The 21,095-nt window shown below is 47.8% G+C and overlaps 1 protein-coding gene across 3 annotated transcripts in view; it reads right to left on the bottom strand.

Annotated features, from left to right (window-relative positions):
• LOC142578839 (uncharacterized) overlaps nt 1-21,095 on the bottom strand; it is a 332,468-nt gene that overhangs the window by 189,142 nt on the left and 122,231 nt on the right. For all 3 annotated transcript variants that reach the window (XM_075688466.1, XM_075688465.1, XM_075688464.1), the window contains one exon: nt 2,658-2,731. The gene's annotated coding sequence lies outside the window, so the exon portion shown is untranslated. The remainder of the gene's footprint in view (nt 1-2,657; nt 2,732-21,095) is intronic.

Here is a 21,095-nt window from a genome sequence, read left to right as displayed (position 1 = left end):
AGCTCGGTATGGTCTTTGCCTGAAGGTGTGAGCTTTGCTCACCGGCGAAAACACGATAAAAAGAAACAAGGACGCGGACCTCCTGATGCGAAGAAAGGCTGCGAGGTGATGGCCTCCCAAGGCCCGCCGCTTGAATTTAACAGAGCAATTAAGCAAGAAAAAAAAAGAAGAAAATACAAATGTATAGCTCTGTTTCAGTTGGCGACGCGCGAATGGCGAAGAGCTGGGCGGCAGTAAAAATGTCACGTGCGCGAAATTTATGGAAGCGAGAAAAAAGAAAGAAAAAAAAACGCTTACTAAAAACAAAGTCTGGCAACGAGCGAATTTTGTTTTTAACGATGCAGAGAGATATGGTGGACTTGTTAGTAAAAGCTTCTAGGTGGCGACAGAGGGCTAAGAACTGGAAGACATGGGCGCTGTTGTATACCTTGAGATAAGTAAGCAATAATAGGCAGAGCACTGCCAGAATCAAAAGTTGACACAATAAAACATTGTTTCTTTAAATATTTCTTTAAAAGAAGCAAGCATGGGCCTCACAGCGCCGAAGTTTCTCTGCAACCTGGCGCATAAAGATTTCTCGCTAAGCATGTACGCAACTTTACTGCAGCCACCGTGCCTGCCGACAACAAAGAAAACTAACGGCGACGGTGCAACAACGATCCCGGCCCCTCAGCGTCCGCTGGGCTAAAATGTGTGCTACGGGTGACCGCTTGAGAAGAGCGCCCGGTAACTCAGAGAGCTCTTTTGAGCGCACCGCCCAGCACAGCGGGGCCGTTGAATAGCACGCTTCTGTTCTTTCTGTGCGGCTTCTCGAAGGTCAGTTCATCATAAACTTTTAGCCCACCGCACTACGCAGCGCGGGCGGAGACAAAGAAAGAAAAAGAAGAGAAAGAGAAAGGCACGAAAGAAAGGCAGCGCCGCCACACGGGGCGGCGACCTCTTAGCGATCCTACTTAATCGCCGCCGTAAACACGTCTGAGCTGTTAAAAGCTAGGTTCCCGCAGGAGACGGTAGATACAGTTTCGGGCCTCTCTTCTGGGCCCTGTGCCGACAGAGAACGAGTCTGAGAAGAAAGGGCAACTGAAAGCGTTTATGGACGTGAGAGCACCGCATTTATAAGAGCCACGTTCGTCATCTCGTGCGAAGGTCCACGTGAAGAACCCACTAGCCTATACTTCTAAGCACTTTGTAGGATTATGAGGAGGATGAAATGGAAGGAAGGAGGGGCAAGGAGGTCAACCAGACGCAGGTCCGGTTTGCTGCCCTACACAGGGGAAGGGGTTTAAGGGAAGAAGAGAAAGGGAGGGAAAAAGGTACTATCGGTGTGAGTACATGCGGATGTCCATAACTTCACGGCTAGCTGACTATTGTGCAAACAGCGCTACATCATACGAGAAAGTCCAAGGTTTAAAGTGAAAAAGAAAAATCACCGACAAGCGTGTGTATACAGACATACATACATACATATATATATATATATATATATATATATATATATATATATATATATATATATATATGCATATTTTTGTTTCAGTCGCCAAGGTGGTAGATCTATGGCCACCAAAAGTGTATCAAAAAGCAGTGAAAGTACTTCGACACTGCTATGAAGACGCTGGCATTCGTGACGAATATTAATTGGACAGCATCGTGTGTGTCGGCAGTTCGGTTTGGCGGAGGCAAGGAACACACGTTTTGACAGCTTGAGAACGGAGAGTCGATTTGCTTTATTCAAAAGTAAAGGCAGGTTTGCAGAGTCGCAGTTATTACGCCCAAGTCGGGTAGCCGCTTAGCTTGCAAGAAAGAGCACAGGGCAATGACCCTCACGGCGAGTCAAACTGGATTTCAGGAGCAAGGGCAATGACCCTCACGGTGGGGACAACGAAGTGACGGACGGTCACCACATGTGTAATTGTGTCTCATTCGTGCATCTGAAACCTGTGTATGCAAGTCATCCAGCGACTTATTTTTGACAAGGCCTTTCCGAAAGAAAGTTTTACTGTTAGTGTTTTACACGTTCTTCTGTTTGAGCATTAACTAAAGCAAGAATGTATGGTTTATTTTATTTTATCCTGGATTATTAATCAAGCATAGACGGGCAGCCGTCGCCAGCAAACGGCGGCAACTACTTCCCTGTATATTGTTACTTCAATAAGAAAAGAAAGGGCTATCACCAAAGTGGTTACATAGCACGAATAAACCGTGTCAAACTAAGTAAACATGCAAGAGAACAGTGTAGTTTAAAGTACGAATAAACAAAGACAAGCAAGAGATTGCGCCATAAAAGAATGAATGTGTAAGAAAATAATATAGTTCATTTTACAAATAAATGAGATCATTCGAAGATATCAAAAAGTATTTGTTGGGGTAATGATCGGATGCCTCCAGACCTTTCATACCATAGTTCTGTATTTCGAAGAAGAAAATAATATAAGAAAGTCGATCCAAGGATGAAAAAAAAATGAAAGAGTGGTTCGCTTGGCGGCTCACGTAATGTATGACGTCACAGAGGGTAACCACAGAGGGTAACCACAGAGGGTCACCACAGAGGGTAACGATGACGCGTCAGCGCGCCCAGCGAGCTGCTATTGCCGCGCTGCTATGCTGGCAAGACGAATCGCGGTGACGTAGGAAAGGCGAGTCGTGCGTGAGCTTACCGGTTTGTCAGCGAGGGCAGAAACGCAGGAGCTGGCCAACTGCCGACTGTCCATTCAGTGTCCCATGTCACGTTCTGCGAGAAACAAGAGAAAGCGAATATATATACAGGTGTGAAACAAGCCGTTCTGAGAGCAGTGAGATGCGTAAGGGCAAGCAACGAAGCGGCAACCATTTACTGACAGCATCAACGCTTGTTTCACTGGACGATTTGCTGCAGTTCCATCCTGCGGACGCCTGCAGATGCTGCCTTACTGAGGCAGGCAAGCGGTACTGTGGGGCATCGTGCTCTTCCATATGCACGCCTAGCATTAGTCCTGCTTCTGTCTTCCCTTTCACGTAACATCCAGCTATTCCCTCACTCGCGCCGGCATTACACTAGGATGAATCACAGCTTAATGCATCTACTTTTCTTTACCGTTTATAGCACGTGAGCTACTATAGTGCGTATGCGAGTTTGCGAAGGCAGTAATTAAATTATCTATGCCTGGTTACATGATCAATCAGTTAGATTTCGTCAAGCACTTGATTAAGTGAGGTAGTCAGGAATTGACTGACTTATTCTGGATTCAATAGAAAATTATATACGTTCATAAGCACAGGTCAATGATCTAATAAGAATATCTCCGGAAAAGTGCTTTAGGAAAGAAAGAAAAAAGAACGCAGACATGTACACGAAACCGAAAAATCTGCCCTGGCTTCAATTCTTGCTCTTTATTATAAATAATAACGCAAGTCGTTTCGCGCAGTTTCCACTTGAATAAATAACGAGCAAAAGTCCGGTAAACATAGATAGCACGAAAAAAAATTTAGTTTTTTTCCTTGCAAGTTGTGCACGCAGGCTTACATCAAATGGTACAGTGCACGTGCGCCTGTTCGACCAATGCAATGCAACGGTTCACACTGCATTGCGGTGCTAGAAGTTCTATTATTTGTCGATCCCACGCTATCCACACTTTTGCTCCCGACTGTACATCGCGCGGAGCGTTTTGGAGCCATAATAACACGTGTGAGCCCGTGGCGAGCCCCATAATCTGGTCACCGTAAAAATAGAAAAAAAGAAAGACCAACCCTTCCCCTGCCGGGAAATAAGGGTAAGCGAAGCTTGTCCTGCGTGCACCTGACCTTCGTCACGGTTACGTAACCCACAGGTAACGGAGCCGGATTACTTCGGCCTCCCGCGCCCTCAGCTCCGGTTCTTCTCGTTGCCGTCAGATTGCCTGGGTTCGGGTGGCTCTAACGGCTGGATCGGCGCGCCGACGGCGAGCCCTTTCACGGGCGAGTTCTCGCCGCCGCTCGTCGAAGGCTGCCAGTTACTCGGGGGAACACACAACGCGTGGCCGTCCCATCCATTTCCAGAATGAACTGAACAGAAACGAAGCCGGCGCAGCGCGAGCGATACCCTTTCCTGCACTTTCCCTCCCTGGAGGGAGCGAAACGGCTGATTCGTAGCGCGCGTGGCGTGAGCGACAATCTAATTGTTGTCGAGTCTTCGTGAGCTATGGAGACAGGCCAGGGCGAATTTTTTCTCAACTGCAAAGCGTTCTTTCTGAGAAACCTGTATGGCAAGGATATATATATATATATATATATATATATATATATATATATATATATATATATATATATATATATATATATATATATATATATATGTGTGTGTGTGTGTGTGTGTGTGTGTGTGTGTGTGTGTGTGTGTGTGTGTGTGTGTGCGTGTGTGTGTGTACACACACCGCGCGACGAGCTTCCCACCTTTCACACACACACTTTGCACTTTGACACTTCTAATCCTAACGCAATAAAGAGAAAACAACAAGGAAGGGGAAAAAAGAGAACGAGGAAGACAGAAACAGAAAAGCTCTTTAACCACACCGCGCAACCTCTAACGACCGACCACCTCTGTGTAGCTATACTAGCACAGACGGCGCGACCGCGACCGTTGACGCCTCGCCCGCCATTCCGCGGTTCGTGGGGCGGGCGCGGGCAGCAGCGCGCTGACCACCGAAAGGATCGTTCCGTTCGCGAGGCATTCCCATCGGCCATTGCTGCCTACTGGGGAGGAAGAAGGTTGTCATTAGAAGCCATCAGGGGGCGCAAACGGCGGTGACCGCTGGCGCGAACGCGTCCGTTCGCATACACACATAATTCCCGCGCGCCCGGAGTGCGCCGCAAGCGAGCTGGACTATCGAAGCGAACCACGCCGTCGCGTGAGCGGACCCTATTGGGCACTTCATTAAATACACTTAGTTTCTTTCCCCGCTCGGCCCGACTTCTGTTTTGTCTCGCGCCAAAAACGGAATCGTCCACGACGATAAAAGAGCCGCCTGGCGGACTTAGCCGAAGCGATGGCTGGCAGAGGTTCATAAAACGGATCATTAGGCCGGACCCCTCGCTGCTTTCCACAGCGCTTACGAAAACACCCGCTCGTCTTTCTACCCGTATATACGGCGCTTCCCTGTCACGTTTCTTTCTCTTAACCTGAGCTCTTCTCTCCGTTGCCGCAACGCATTTTTAGTTTTGTGCGTGCCACAGACACTTACGCCCATCTAACTTGCCCTGCACTTGTTTTACTTCTTTAAAAGCAGCGGCAACGAAGCAAGAATTGCGAAAGACGTCCTTGCTCTTTTTTACATAACGCGAAGCCTTCTGCCGCATCGGTGCGCTTCTTGCGCAGAGTGGCGCACGAAAGGTCGTCTTTGACGACCAGCGCATCGGCGACGAGTAAACCGCGCTCTGCACTCGTGATGACTAGTACTCTTTCTTCTGCTTTTATTTCGCATACGCGATCTCCATCGCGTGCAGAAAATCATTTGCCCAGACTCTCACTGCGTCCTTCCGTTTTTTTCCCCTTTTCCCTGCGTTTAAAAAAAAAAAATGGGCAAAAGAAAACAAAAAAAGTATTCGTGAAATAAGAAGGTATAGCGATACTCAGAAGTACGTCACGAATTCTTCCGAACTGAGCGCAAGCCGCAGTTCATTTATCTTATGCCTCAGTTCCTTCCTCCTCTATATTTTCTGGAAACATCAGCGGTGAACTTTAATTTCGCTGGCAGTGCAAGAAAAGATTCACTGCGCCGGTTTTCAGGCAACGGCGAAAACACACCGTAAGCAAGGCCGGCGTCGAACGAAGTTCTCTGTGGCAAACTAGATAATGACCAGCGTTCTCATTGTTTTTTTTTTCTTTTTCTTGATCAATTCGACAAAAGCATAGCGCATGTACGGAGTGTGCCAAATATATTCTCTCCCTTTCGTTGTAACCGCGTGAAACGTGCCTGTGATAATTACCTGTCTTCTTGCGTTTTAGTGTGCCGACTGCGCACGTATACTTAGCGCTGTTGCCTTTAAAAGCGCGACAACTAAGCCGCGTTGTGTCATGAGTTAAACTGCCGCCAGGCGGAACTTCCGCTTTTCGATATCAGCATCTTCTTTCCCACCATTGGTTACGCGGATCGAATAAAGCAACACCGAAGCTATGGCCACCACTCTATAGGTAATCTGCCGGTGTTCAGGCCGGAGACAGGCCACATCGACATCTACCTAGAAAGGTTTGATCTGTTTGCGAATGCAAATGTAATAGACGTCGGGAAAACACTAGAAGTCTTCTTGACCGTCGTATAAGAGAAGGCCTATGGGACACTGCGTAGCTTACTGCTGCCGACAACGCCCACTGGGGTCAAGTATGAAGATGCACGAAAGTGCTACTACAGGGGCGCTATAACGTAAAGCTATTCCAAACTTTTCTATTCCAATTCTGTAATCAGCCCTCCGAAATTGGCCAAAAACTTTTTTGGGCCACCCCAACTTCGCATGTCTGTCAGGCGACATCACGAAAACCGCTATAGCTCCCCATCTGATATTACGCGTACACACTGATTATGCATCATTGGACCAGAAAAAAAAAGTTATTTCTGATTCGACGCCTTTTAGCCATTAATCCTCGGCTATTGGTCCAAAGAGTTCGGGCCATGCCCACTTCACCTGCCTGTCACGCGACTTCACAATACCGCGAAAACTCACCGCGTCAAAGTGACGTGTACGTGTTAAATATGCATTAATATGCCAAAGACAACAACATTTTTCTGAATAGTCGCAGGCTGCCCCGCACCCAAAGGAATAAAAGATGGCTGCCGCCGATCGCTCAGGCACTGGCTCTACTTGCACTTGTCGGAGAGCATGGGTTTATTTGCGTACAATAAACATTTTTGCGTGGCCGCGTAACGTTTTCAAGCACTTTCGACACGTTTACTACCTCGCTCTGTCAACTCTTCTTTGCTGAAGATCCGCTTTAGCGGAATTCTTAACCTTCCGTTGCATGCCTCCGCAATTTTCGACCAGCGACCTCATGCCAAGTAAGGGAAAGTGGACCAATCGCAAGCGCCGGCACCACCCTCTTCATCGGGTTATCAATTTTCAGTGCACTGGCTCGGCCCCATCGAAACCCTCTCCACTTGAGCGTGCTCCTCACCTCTTGTCAGTCAATCAGATAGGACAAGCTGTTCACTGTAGGCAATGTTATTCATTCTTAAAGCAAACAAAAGTGACCTCGTATAAACGAGGAGAGCGTTTAATTGATCTGTTCAGACAACCCTGTGGGTCACCGTCCGATGCTTGCGTCAGCGGTTACGCGAACTTGAGGCCAGGAGATTGGAATAAAAACACATTGGAATAGTTTTACGCTATGGAGCCCCAACATCCCGCTCCAAAGCGGTCTGTGGCCTCCGAGCGGTACTACTTCTACAAACTGGATCAGGTGACTGAGTGAGCCCTTCGCGCAGATTATCGTGTAGTTGAAGAGTCTCGCGGGTATACATGCTCTTTTTGGAACTTTCTTGCAAGAAGCTCTACGGGACCGTTTAATTGCTTAACCTGATCAATATAATGAGGGGAATCGCTGGATTGCTGAATACGTGAGGGGATGCAGGCGCAATGAAATTGTGCTTAATTGTTAATCTGTGTTTGTTGAGTGGAGTGTAAATTGCACACTGGTTTTCCTTTCAGGAGGAAGCAAATATCACCGCTTAGTAAATTGATGGTGTCCCAAGAAGGGTGGCGATTACAACTATCCTGCATTGCTTATTACGTTTACCGAGAACATTCCGTATTACGTGAAAATTTACGACCAAAACGAGATCGGCGTACGGCTAAAAATATAAGTATGAGACACCGACAAATATATAATTATTTTTGTTCACACGAAAACGAACAGTGGCACTCCAGAGATCTTCCGACGCGGAAGTACTTGCGGAAGAAAGAATGCGGATACAGGCAATAGCGCGAATGTAAGGTTATGCGTTATAGATATGGTTAAAAATGTGAGAGCAAAAGAAAACAATCTTGAAAAACCATGTGTTGGGATCAGTGAGACGTATGCAAATATGTCCAGTACTCATTATTTCCAGTATTCCAATCGAGCTTCGCGATAAAGTCAAGGAGCTTTAAATGCAATCGATCGCTTATGTAAAGAATACAGTTATGACATTTCATCCTATATGTCTGCGTGCTCCGAGTACCAAAAATTCCGACTGCTAACACGATAACGTCTCCTCGTCTAAGAACGTTGACTTTGGTGAATGTACGCAAATTACTTATTTTGCATGTTAATGCACGTGGTATAAAGCAATCAGGTAGACATTGTACCACGAAAACCCTATACCGGACTGTTGTATGTATATATGGACTCAGCCAATCAGTGGCAAAATCGTGAAAGAGCTTCCCACGAAAGAACTGGCCGCGAATGGCTGGCGCCAGCGCGCTCAGCGAATACCGAAAGCAGTCAGCCTGAAGCATCGTTCACGCGTGCAGAAATTCGGCCCGTCTTGATTAGTTATCACCAAAGCTGGGCACGCACGCACACTGAATGAGAGAGAGAGAGAGATACAGAGAGGTAGAGGGATAGCTAGCAGCGAGCGCCTTGGTTGCGTGTTTAGAATTTAGACGAAGTCCTGCATTTTTGTGAACTTTACGAAATCGGAGAGAATTCAAACGTCACACGATAACAAGTGAGCGCTCACGCGTGTGCGAGTTAGCGCAGCCACGCTGCAAGTGGATCAGTCATTGAAATATGCCGTCAGGATTATCCTGATACGGTCCCTGTCAGATCCTCATATAACAATGGAGAGCATCTGAGGCTCACGGCTAGAAGAAGAAGATACAGTGATAGACTTCCTGCCGACATGTGCAACACAAGAAGAGTAAACGAAATCACTCGTATATCACAGCTTCCATAAGAATGATTTTTACGTGACAGATTTGTTCAATACAAAGTATTATTATTACATAGCTGATATTACATAGCTTTCTTGAGCAAACGATGCGCCATCCTCAAGGCTGGAGATTTGGAATCGGATAAAATGGAGCTGAGCAGAAGAGGCACCCCCCAGGGATCGGTCATCTCACCGCTCCTCTTTAACATCGCAATGGTCGACCTCTCAAGATACCTAGGCAAGGTCCAGGGCATCGGTCATACGATCTACGCAGACGACATCACTGTCTGGTGCGCGGGTGGCAGTGACGGACAAGTCGAAGCCGCTCTCCAGGAAGCTGTCGACACTACAGAGCGCTTTCTAACCGACACGGGACTGCGGTGCTCCCCAAAGAAATAATCGGAGCTCCTTCTCTACAGCCCAACTAGAAAAGACCGTAAGCCACAGAACTGGACCACCCCCCCCCCCCCCCCTGAAATTGACATTAATCTCTACACCAAGTGCGGAGATCCCATTCCCAAAGTCGCGTCCATTCGAATCTTGGGAATGACACACGAAGGGGCGGGCACGAATAGCATCACCATTCACAAATTAGCAAAGAAGACGGATAGCGTCATCGGTCTAATCAGGCGGGTAGCTAACAGAAGGAGGGGCTTGAGCGAAGAGAATCTAATAAGGCTTGTCCACGCTTTCTTGCTATGCCATTTCACGTACGTAGCGGTCATGCACGTCTGGAAGAGGGCCGAGCGAGACAAGCTAAATGTCATGATAAGGAGGGGGATCAAGAGCGCGCTCGGACTACCAAACTACACACGCACGACCGACTCCGGCAGTTGGGTATTCATAATACCCTGGAAGAAATTGCAGAAGTACAAGAAAGGGCACAGATTCTCAGGCTCTCCGGCACCAGGGCAGGCAGACGACTCCTAACAGAGATGGGCGTCCCCCCGGCCACTGTCGAAGACGCCTACCAGGGCCTTCCGAAAGAGCAGAAAGATAGCATCATCATATCGCCCGCCCCGCGCAATATGCATCCCCAGCGCAACGTAGAAAGAAGGAAGGCCAGGGCGGTGGCGCTCCTACGCCGTGCGACAGAACTCCCTGGCGGCGGCTGCTTCGTTGACGCGGCCCAGTATGGCAACAGCTACAATTTCACCGTAGTGTCGATCAACCACAGGGGTTCGACCGTTAACGCCGCTTCGGTACGAAGCACGTCGTCGCGTGCGGCCGAGCAAGTGGCTATTGCCTTGGCCCTCCTGGACGACAAACATGTCAATATCTTCAGCGACTCCAGGGCAGCCATCCGCGCCTTCAGCGTTGGCGCTGTGTGCAAGGAAGCCTCTCGCATCCTCGACGGCAAAAGCATCGCCACCCACACTCTCACGTGGTTCCCCGCTCACATGGGATCCATCATGGGAGGCCCCACAAACCTCAACGAGCTGGTCCACTCCAAGGCGCAAGGTCTCGCTTTCCGCGACCATGGAGAGCTCCAACGCCGGCCCGCAGTGGTGGAGAACGGAGATCAACCGACCACATACAACGAAATTGCGCAGCACTTTTATATCGGCAGGAGAGACTTTCCCTTTCCACACAAGAAGTTAAATAGAGCGCAGGCATTGACCCTCAGATTATTGCAAACAGGCTCGTATCCCAGCCCGGCTTTATTCCACAAGCTTTATCCCGACACCTATGCCACTAGTTCTTGCAGGCACTGCAATGACATCGCTAGCCTAGAACATATGCCGTGGCGTTGCCCCTCGTTACGAGGCACAGAACAAACCAATGAGGACAAGTGGCTCTCCGCTATCAAGAGCCCCGATGCCAGGGCGCAACTATGGGCTGTCTAGAGGGCCCACGATGCGGCGTTCGGGCATGGCCTGACTGTCCCAACGTGGGAGCGGCCCGCAGCGCGCTGAGTCGCGTACCTCAGGACCTTCATTAAAGTTTTGCATCCATCCATCCATAGCTGATATTGAAAAAGGGACAACGCTTGTTCATAAACAAAATGTGAATGCGCGGGAAAGAAGCGTCTACAGAGAAAGATGACACGCTGCGTGAAAAAACAGGAAAGATAATAACTTCGGGGCTGCCGCAGATCACTTTCTTCATCCACGTGCTCAAAATGTCTTCTACACGCTGGCATGCGCATCACAGACAGCGGGGAGCTGCATGAGCATGCTGCATGTGCAGTGCGAGCACGTTGTAGCATCAGCAGCTGAAGTAGCTTTGCATCAGTGAATGTTACTTCTGCCGCTTTCATGCGGAAAAAGAAAAGAAGAATAACATGCTATTTTGTTTCGTTTCGTGTCTGTGTCTTGTGTTTTTATTTATTTCTGGCTCCTCCTGCGTTCGATCACTTCCAGATAGCAATGAAATACGCAAAAACAAAAAAAAAGAGGGGGAGGGGGGCACCAGGAACAGAGGGACGAAGAAGAGGGTGCTCTTTTAGATTTTGGGTTCAGAAATAGCGAGACCAAGGACGCGAAGGGAGCAGCAGCATCGAACTACTCTCTTCGCCGTGTCACCGCCTCGACGAAGAAGAGAACGCAGAAAAGAAAACGGAGACGCACAAAAAGAGGCGCGGACTTGAGCGGCGAAGCGGAAACGCCACGCGCTCGAGACCTCGCCTGCCGGACGAACCGGAGTTGATTGATGGTCGAAGCGGCGGGAAGTGCTCCTGTAAATACTGGGACCGGCGCGCCGTGTTCGCGCGCCGAAACTTCAAAAACGAATCACCCGGCGCCTCGGCACCGTGGTTCTCTCCGCACCCTGTAAACTGAGTGGCGCAAGCGCTGATGAGAAGCGTGCGCGGGAACGCGCCTGTTATTACTGCAAACAGTGTTGGTTCGCGCTTTGCGTGCACGAGCAAAAGAAATAAGTAAATGAAGAAAAAAAATGGGGTGGGGGGCAAGAAAAATAGCGGCAAAGTTTGTGGCACGCTCGAGTCGAAGACACTGCATTTTCTTTTATGTTTCTCGCACTATCTTACTTCAATGTTCCCGGAGAAGAGAACTTGAACGCCGCTATTCCCTTTTAACATTCCTTTTTTTTTTTTCTCTACATAATGCGAACCCCCTCGCTTCATGCAATAACAGTCACAACTTGAGGAATGAACCGCTGCAAATACAAGATTACCCCGTGATCTTGTTGCGAGAATACGACAAAAATGGTACTTCGACAGAAAGAGACATGACGCGCAGCCAAACTGAAGCATTTGCCCTGGAAGAATCGCGGCAAGCGTGAAAAAATGAAAAAAAAAAAGAATTACAACAGGGTTTTCATCGTCGGGCTGCTTCTCATTTGATGAAAAAAAGTTCAACATTATACAAAGAAAGGCGGCTCTCCCTTCGAAAACTTCTGTCTTGCAAGCTACCGCGCAGATATACAGGGTCCTGAATATTTGACTGCGCGTCTTCAAAAAAAGATTTTGCACTCACCGCTGCAGTGTTCTTGCTCAAATTTTGCAGAACGATCGCGTTGTGTCGTCGACTTCGTTTACTATAACACTTGCTACGATTAGCCGCCTGATTTTTAAGACAAAAATGATAAACTGCTTTCGCCTATGGGAAAAATGGCGTCCGAAAAGCCGGTCCTGGCACAGACTTGTGTCGCCGCCTGCCGGCAGCAACAGGAAGGAGCTGCTTAGCAGACGACACAGCATCTTGAAATAGGCCGCTTGCTTTTCTTAACAAGGCTGAGTTAACAGTTAACAGGGCTGGGTTGCCAATACCCTCCACACGAGGTCTCGGGCAAATAAGGCCGTAATGTACGTGGACGCGGTGGATATACCAAACCGACCGGACTACTCACTGGCAGTAGTGAATCACGAATCGGCAGGATCGATAAAAGCGGCTAATTCGAAGGTAGCGGAAGAAGCGGCCGTTACATTGGCTATCGCTACCACCAGTAGTACCATAATAATAAGCGACTCCAAATCTACAGTCCGAAATTTCGCATGGGGTCGAATATCCCCCGCCAAATCCATCCTCGATCGCAATCGTAACCACCGCACCATCCAAATCGTCTGGGCTCCAGCCCATGAGTCGCTTCCTGGTAACGAGGCCGGCCACAACCAGGCTCGAGCATTCATCCTCCGAGCCGAAGGCCATCCATCAACCGAGGACTAGGGTAACGGAGCCGAGAGCCCGGGGCTGTCGGCGCGCGAAGGCCTGGTAACATATGAGGACATACAAGATTACCGTCTAGCCAGATTAGTCTATTCCCCAGCTCGCAAAACGTTTACGAAAAGACAAGAAATCATGTGGAGAAAACTTCAAACGAATACCATCCCAACCCCCTTTATTCTATCAGGCATTAATCCCTCAGTATACTTCAGCTGCTGTAAACTCTGCCGAAGAGAGAACGCAAATCTATACCACATCCTCTGGGGCTGCCCTCAAACGCAGCAACTTAATAATCCCCAGGGTTCGCATATCGCTACCCCTCAGCAGTCGGAGGCCACGCTGCTCAGCTCCGACCCGGAAACACAAGTCTGCGTTACGGAGTGGGCATAGGCATCCGCCACGACCCAAGGTCTCCTGGCCGCCTGACCAAAAGTGGACTCTCACACGCTGAACTTAAGTTCCATGTATGTGGTACCAAATAAATGTTTTTCCTGCCCCTGAGGCCGTCCAGCAGGCTGAGGATGCCGCCAGACCTCAAGGGCTTCTGGCCGCCATCTAGGCGGGGTTGCCTCCCCACCCCCTTATCTGCCGGCTACATAGGTTATTTTTCTCTCTACTCCTCCTCACGTGGCGTTATGAATTGCGAAGCATTTATTATTGTTATTTTTTTTTACATCAGGGCCATTGTCGTTCACCAAAAGTTCCTCAAACTTATGAGGTTCACCCTTTGGCTGTTTTGGGATACGATGTAGCCAATTTTAACTGATAAACAATGAACTAGGCCCAAGCAGACGGCGTAACACTCCATGACCTCACGGCACAGCGCACTGGTGCGGTAATATTAAGGTGGTGCCGCCACGCATCTTTCGTTTTTGCATCTTTTCTGACGTACCAAGCGACTTGTCGCCGTAAAAGTGTCTTGTTTTTTTTTTTTTTTTGGTTTGTGGAATGGTCATTTACTAACTCAGATAAAATCATTTTTCTGTTTAGTGTCTCCTTGCGATAAAAAAAAAAAACATTTCAGTCTATTTGTACGGTTTATGGGCATCTATCTACAACACAGAACAAGATACGATATAAGAGTCTAGTTCACTGAATTAGAGACAGAGAGAAGCTTTACTGCGTTAAGACAGAAGTTATGGTTGGCATGTGTGAGAAGGAAGGGGAGAATGAAGGTAAAATGACTGCGCTTTTTTTTTTCAGTCATTTTCAGAAAAGGAAGTCCTATTTAAGAGTAACGATTTTCCGGTTAAGAACGTTGCCACTCCGTTCCAGCTTTCCAGTCGGAGAAGCTAACGTCAGCAGACGTCTTTCCAGACGACGGCCATCGAGTTGTTTCTCCTCTTGACCATGCGGTCAGTGATTGGACAAGCTCAAAGAGCGGCGTTCATCCCGAACCCGCAATGCAGCGTCGAGGATGAAAGAGGCCGGTAATGGCGGCGTCAAGCCTTTGCTGTACGAGCAAGCGAGCGACGACGACCTAGGCAGAGGGGCTGGCACATGTACCGCGTTTTCCCGGTTATAGACACATCTCATGTTTAAACGAATTCGCGCGCACAACCCACAATAAAAACACATCAAATATTAAACACTATTCCGCTTATTCCCCGGTCTCCTATTCTTCGTTTTATCGCTATCAACCGTTGCAAGAAAAAAATATGAGGAAGAAAAAAAATTGTTTTCGTGTTCTTTCTAGACAGGCCTAAATGTATTTGATATTTCTATTCGATTCTTGCTAAATATTCAATAGTGGGCCTGCGCCATATCACAAAGATACCAGCCAACAAACCAACCTTGCGATAGAATTGATGGAGCGTTTGTCTCCGAAGAATCGCCTCTTATTATCCGATTGCCTTCACTTACCATGTTCTTCTTTTTAAAGATTTTCCCGGCGCCTGTTCTTGCGAATGGTTCTAGCGTAGAAACCATTTCATTAATTTTGCGTTGGTTTTCCGCTTTCAGGCAAACGACGGCAACGAATTGTACATCGCCGTTGACGGGCTATCCGTGTGGACGCCACTGCGGAGAGCGCTTCCAGGAATGAGAACAATTCGAGAGTACACAGTGGTTGTAGCAAATGGCGGCAGATGCGACCGTCCCGATGTCCGCCAGATTCTCCTTTGCCCGTTTCACAGACTTAGAGACGTCTCCCTATAGACAGTCGGGCCTTGCACAGCCAATGAACTTCATCGTGATCGCACGACATGTTGTGAGTGTTATCGCGCGCTATATATGTATACTTTACGTGGGTCAATGCTTTTCTTTTTCTCTCTCTTTCTTTCTTTCTTTCTTTTTTTTTCCCTCCTGCCCTATGGACTGCAGCCAAAGGCAACCCACACTGTCGTTGTAGTGCACCAGTCCTCTCTGTATGCCAGTGTGAAAAATAGGGGCCTCGATAAGACCCGAGAAAATACGGTACAGAAGGGGAAGAGAGGGCGCCGGGAAACTCCGCTGTTTACCCACCGGTCGTCGTACGACAACGCGGAAAAGGCGCGCACCAAACGGTCCCGCGTCGCTGGTCGAACCGGAGGCCATTGCGCGCGCGGAGACACGGTGTCGCACAGCGCCACGCCGACCGGCAGGGGGCCCGTGTTTGCTCTCTGCGTGTTTGTCGTTGACCGCCGCCGCTGTGCCCAACGTTAAGTGTCCAGCCACGCGACGACCGCCACAAACGCGCGCGGTGATCATATTTCTCTGCGGGTGACGAGTGGTCACTGCTCCGCCCACTGCCATTTGAGGCGAGCTTCCTAATAGCACTCACTATTTCGGGCACAAATATATATATATATATATATATATATATATATATATATATATATATATATATATATATATATATATATATATATATATATATATATAGAGTGTTATTAGCGATTGTCATGGTTGTACGTCACTTCCTTCTTTTCATCTTATTGCCCACCGCAGCGGCTAAGTGGATATATGGCGTTGAGGTATTGATCACGAGGTCGTGGGTTCGAGTCCCGGCAACGCCGGCTGCGTTTTGGTGGGGGAGGAATCCAAAACGTTCGCACACTTATATTTGGGTGAGCTCTAAAGGACACCTGACGGTCAAAATTATCCCGTAGCCTTTCACTATACGGCATTTCTCATAACCCACTTGCATTTCTGGGACGTTATACCTCATAATACAATAGTTAAAGCATTATTAATTCGTCAAATTTCTATAGCCGGCTCCTAGGGTCTTCGAGTCATGCCAGCGTAGCAGGGTCTAACACAACAGCTGTGGTTGTCTGCTTCTTACTTGCGCCTGGTTCTCTTCCGCTTTTCTTGTGCTCCAGGTGAGGTAAAGCGCGGAAATATTTTGTAACGACAATAAAGGTCACCATTAAGTCAGCTTAGAAGGCCATGTGAATATTCTTTCACAACTATTTTTCATTCACATAACGAAAAAACGAAATTGAATACTACAGCGGAGGAAATAAAGGCTGAACCTCTTACCGTTTCTTATATATCGCGCGTTACGTCCACGAGTGTGGCGTCACGAATTTAAAAAATGTTTCCTCGTATTCGGGTCGTCTTCGGCGTCGAAGAAGTAACAGAAACTTGACAGGCTGTCTCTCTAGCTTTCTTCTAAGGATGAAATACAGTCGTCCTTTAGGGACATGTCATTTGCTAAAGACCCGAGTAAACGAAGTCGAAACTCACAACTTCAACGTGGCGCCACCACCCTTCTTTCCTTTTTCGCGTCTTCCCTGACTGAGCAAGCATCCTCTCACGGTAAGAGTGGCCATTCTGCTATTTCAGAAGCTTAAATTATTAATGCAGATTAAATTGATTTGTCTTTTTACTATCCTTTTCGTCATACACCTCAAGACGAGCAATTAGAGCTGGAATCGACGCAATCCTTCAGATTTATCTCTCACTATGAAATTGTACACGGTATACCTAAAACAAGTAAACTCAATTCGCTAATAATGAAGCCAGGTAACTGGAACCGAAGTACGTCACGACACATTTTCCATATCATGTGTGTAAGCACGGTAACATTCGAAAAGATGGAGGACGCTTAAGCTTCGCCTTGAAGAGTTGAACGCGATAACATTGAAATATCCGTGACTGCCTATCGGGCTTCCCGGCAGCAGGAGCGTAGGTAACTGTAATGTTCACCGGGAAACGCTGCCCACGAACGCTATGCACGAAGGCGGGCGTTCTGGTAGAAACGCGGCCTCTTGCGTGGGCCGCGATGCGGCGGAGGCGAGTGCCATCTGGAGGTAGTGCAAGGACTGTTCCGTGGCCTCCGCGCTTCGTGGCGCCGGCGCGCGCAAATGTCAAACGCCGTGGCCGGTCTATGAATGGTAGAAACGCAGGAAAAGAGGTTTCTTTACGTTTTCGCGACACAGAATTGTGTTTCCCGGTACAGTCAAATTACAATCCGACGCTATCACATATGTAGGTTGTGTGTAACTAGTACTTTACAATTTTAGCTTGAGAAATTCAATTAATTCGATATCTTCCTTGCGCAACATGGAGTGGTGCGAAAATATTTTTGCCGAAACGACGTCCGACGCTGACACCGACGCCGACGGGACGCCGTCACCGGATTTTCTGCGACACCCACCTGCACGCATTCTGACGTCGAGCTCCCTCGGAAGCTCTATATAACAGAACTGAAAAAAGTCGCCATCGGATCAACAACAACAAAACAACAACAGCAGCGACGACAAAACTAAAAACTGCAACCCAGCAGCAGCGAGAAAATTTGGTCATTACTGACGAAGGCAGGAAAGAGGGAGGAAATAAGACATATAAGGCAGTAGCGATGCCGGGAGACATCATTAGCGTAATTACAGACGCAGTGTCGACTCGATACCGGGAAGTGCGAACAAGTTGGCATACGGAAAGCAATATGTGCTTGCAGAGTAAGCAGCCAATGGCTTTGGACGTTCAGAACTCTTCCGAGCTGAACGCTACACTTTTCCTACTCGACAAGATACGTAAACAGAGATAAGATGGCCGTTAAAAACGTGTCATGCGCCTAATGCAGTTACGCAAGGTTCATGTTTGGTGGCAGTATATACGATGTCACCAAATATAGAAGACTGAAGATTTGATTACCTAATTAAAATACTAATTAGCGCTGGGTAGCACAGACACATGAAAATAGACGGAAAGCGAGGGCTCGTGTTTGCGTCTTTCTATATGTCTGTTCTTCTTAGCCTGAATCACGTGAATAATTATGCAAGACAAACAACAAGAAACTAAACCGTTTTGAGCACACTTAACAAGACCGCCTAGAAAAGACTCATCGATGCTAATAAATGAGACGAGCTAGACCGCACCTGCAGGAATTTTCGGTAGGTGCTTGTTGCGCTGCAGATCACCTTAATGAATTGGAACAAAGTGGCGCCAGCGCAATTAATTATTTCCTTCTAGTAAAACTCTTCCAAAAGACATGGTTCCAATGCGCGCGTTCCACACCTCGCCGACCAAAGTTTCTTTTCATTTTTCTTCTTCTTTTTTTGTCGTGCAGCCTGCCGCCAGTACATGGACGACAAGCGAGAACTTTGAACTTCAGTTGAGAAAATTTGTGGCGCGCCCTTGTCGTGCAATTATAAATCGCGAAAAACGCGCTTCATGTTTCTCTCGTATACGAGAAATTCCGCGCACCTTGCCTGGAAGACGTAGCACGTAGGTAGGCAAATTAAAAATTTTGCAGCGTACACTGCGTAAAAATTGGGGCAAACAAAAAAAAATACTGCGGCGGAGACGCGGACTATTTGGGCCTCGGTAATCGGTTTTTAACGATGAAAAGCCGCAGGAGAAGGATTAAAATTTCCAAATCGTTCGCCTCGCTCATCGCGCTCGCCTTATACGAGTCAAGAAGTTCTACTTTGGCGCATACGCTCGAATGAGAAGGAGACGGTATGAAAAATCCATTTGCGGATGAAAAGAAACTGATGTGAAAACTTCTCCTGCAGCTCCGGCCTCGCTCCAACCGCAAGTTTAACAGCAAGCGCACGAAGAACTATCTCGTCTTCGAAGCAGGCCTGCAGCGTTTTTCTTCGCGGGTAGACAAGAACGCCTTTTGTTCCTTCGTTTTGCATTCGCAAGAACACTCCGAACTGCTGTCTCTCAATACAGACCGAAGTGCGAACGTTTGCGCTTCGCAACGCGCCGCAAACTTGATTTGCGCCGGACGGATTTTCCTGGCAAACGCTTCAAACACGTATTACGTGGCGGCATTGACGTGAACTCATCAGCAGTAGCGGTGGTATTGGTATAGCTGGAGCTCTTGAAGTAGCGCTGACGAAATGGTTAGCAAGAACAGAGCATGGAGATTTGAAGGGAGGCAGTACATCATAAAAACGGCAAAGGCAATTATTTTTCATGGTGGAAAGAGTCAAGTGAACTGAACGAACTCGCCAACTTGCTGCCTTGCTGCAATTACTTTTCTTTTTACAAGGAAGCTAGGTTCTGGAATCTACACATGATCAGAAATATGGACAGCCGCACATAAGTCGCTGGTTCCACTACTCGCGTACTGAGTCAGATTAGACTGTTATACTATAACCATATGCTATTAAGGACATGATTAGTATTACTGCGTTATCATCTTTGTCCGTCTGTTAAAGCAGTGACTCGTTTTCCAAAAAGGCGAACATGCCCTATAGTCTTCCGACTTGCCATTATCATCAGTAAGTACGCAGCCACTTAGCGAGCACTCCGCCCCATTACAAGGACAAGGTGTTAAAGGGGCACTAAAGGCTAGTACAAAGTCGACGTCGACTGTTTAAATTCCACAAAGCTCGCAACGCTTGTTTCGTGCCAAGAAAAGACTTAGTTTACGAGGAAATTTCGTCTGAAGGGTCCGAATACCTTTAGCGCATTTCAAGTCTCCCGCCACCAAACCAGGGCACTGGTGACGTTGCATATGCCATCGCCACCCTTTGCTGACATCAGTGAGCAAAACGGCGCCCGACAGGCGGCGGTACCGAGCGAAGACAGAGCGGCGGATTCGCCGCTGAGCTGCTTTTTGGTCAAGTGGCGTAGACCGTTCAGGCATTCCAAGACATTCTCTGCTACTTGCAGTTTGTGCGAATCATGCGAGCCAGCGAAACCAACGCAGCGCTATGGGAAACTAAACTACTGAAACGCGACAGCGTGGGCGGCGCAGAGTCGAGCGATAACGAAACCCTTCGACCACCGCGTCGTTGTCAGGCTTACTTCAATGAGTACTTTTTTCTAAATGTGAAATAGAACTGGATAAGTAGTATTTTATTTCGTCTTATAATACAATACAAGGATGTTTTGTGCAACGAGTGGTTGAGTACTAGTGACATAATTTAAATGAGGAGTGCTTTCGTCATCGGGCAAGTACTTGAATGTATCGGGGGGTCTCTAATCATGTCCTGCATTTACCTCAATTTCTCGATTATTAAGGCTCTGTTCGCGACAATATTGACGCCTTAGAGATTCTCAAGCACTAATCTATGACTTAAGCTTGACTTAATGTTTGCCTCTAGTGTCCCTTTAATAACGGAACTTGTAGAGCGGAGACTGGCATTTGATTTCACGTCAGGAAACTTCTAAAAGAAAAAAAAAACTAAGAAATGTTCCCAACGAACAAAATTGATATGCCGCTCACTGCCTCAAAAGCTGACCTCGGCGCAGATTCCGTGAAGGAACCCATCCCGCTATCAAGAACTGACGCAGCAACAAACCTTCGCATACTGGCGCGAGATTTCCCTCGATCCATGTGGAACCCGAGCAGTGCAGACGTGGAAGCATCGGCTCCGTTTCTTTTTCCATGCTCCGTTCGCCAATTTTGAGAGTGCAATGAAAAGAAGCATACCACTGGATCCGTGAAGCAACTGCGAATCTACTGACACCAAGATTCGAGGTGGGGCTTGTTTTTTCACAATTTTACGGAACGTTTTCTGCTCCTTAGTGAGGAGTAGGGCCTTTGTTGGACCTAGTAAGCCCACCTGACAGCAGCCATGGCGAATACAAACATGGAAGATGAAGATTTTGCTGGAAATTAAGGAAACAATGGTCAGGACGACTTCGGCTAGCAAGTAGTGGCTGGCCGAAGATAACGAGCTAGCACAAGGCTGTGGATGAGGAGAGCACATTGCCACGTAATCAGCGA

The sequence above is a fragment of the Dermacentor variabilis genome, chromosome 4 (assembly GCF_050947875.1).
Source record: "Dermacentor variabilis isolate Ectoservices chromosome 4, ASM5094787v1, whole genome shotgun sequence".
NCBI classification, from domain to species: Eukaryota; Metazoa; Arthropoda; class Arachnida; order Ixodida; family Ixodidae; genus Dermacentor; species Dermacentor variabilis.
The sequence above is the reverse complement of the archived record's forward strand: the minus strand, read 5'-3'. Positions and strand labels throughout refer to the sequence as shown.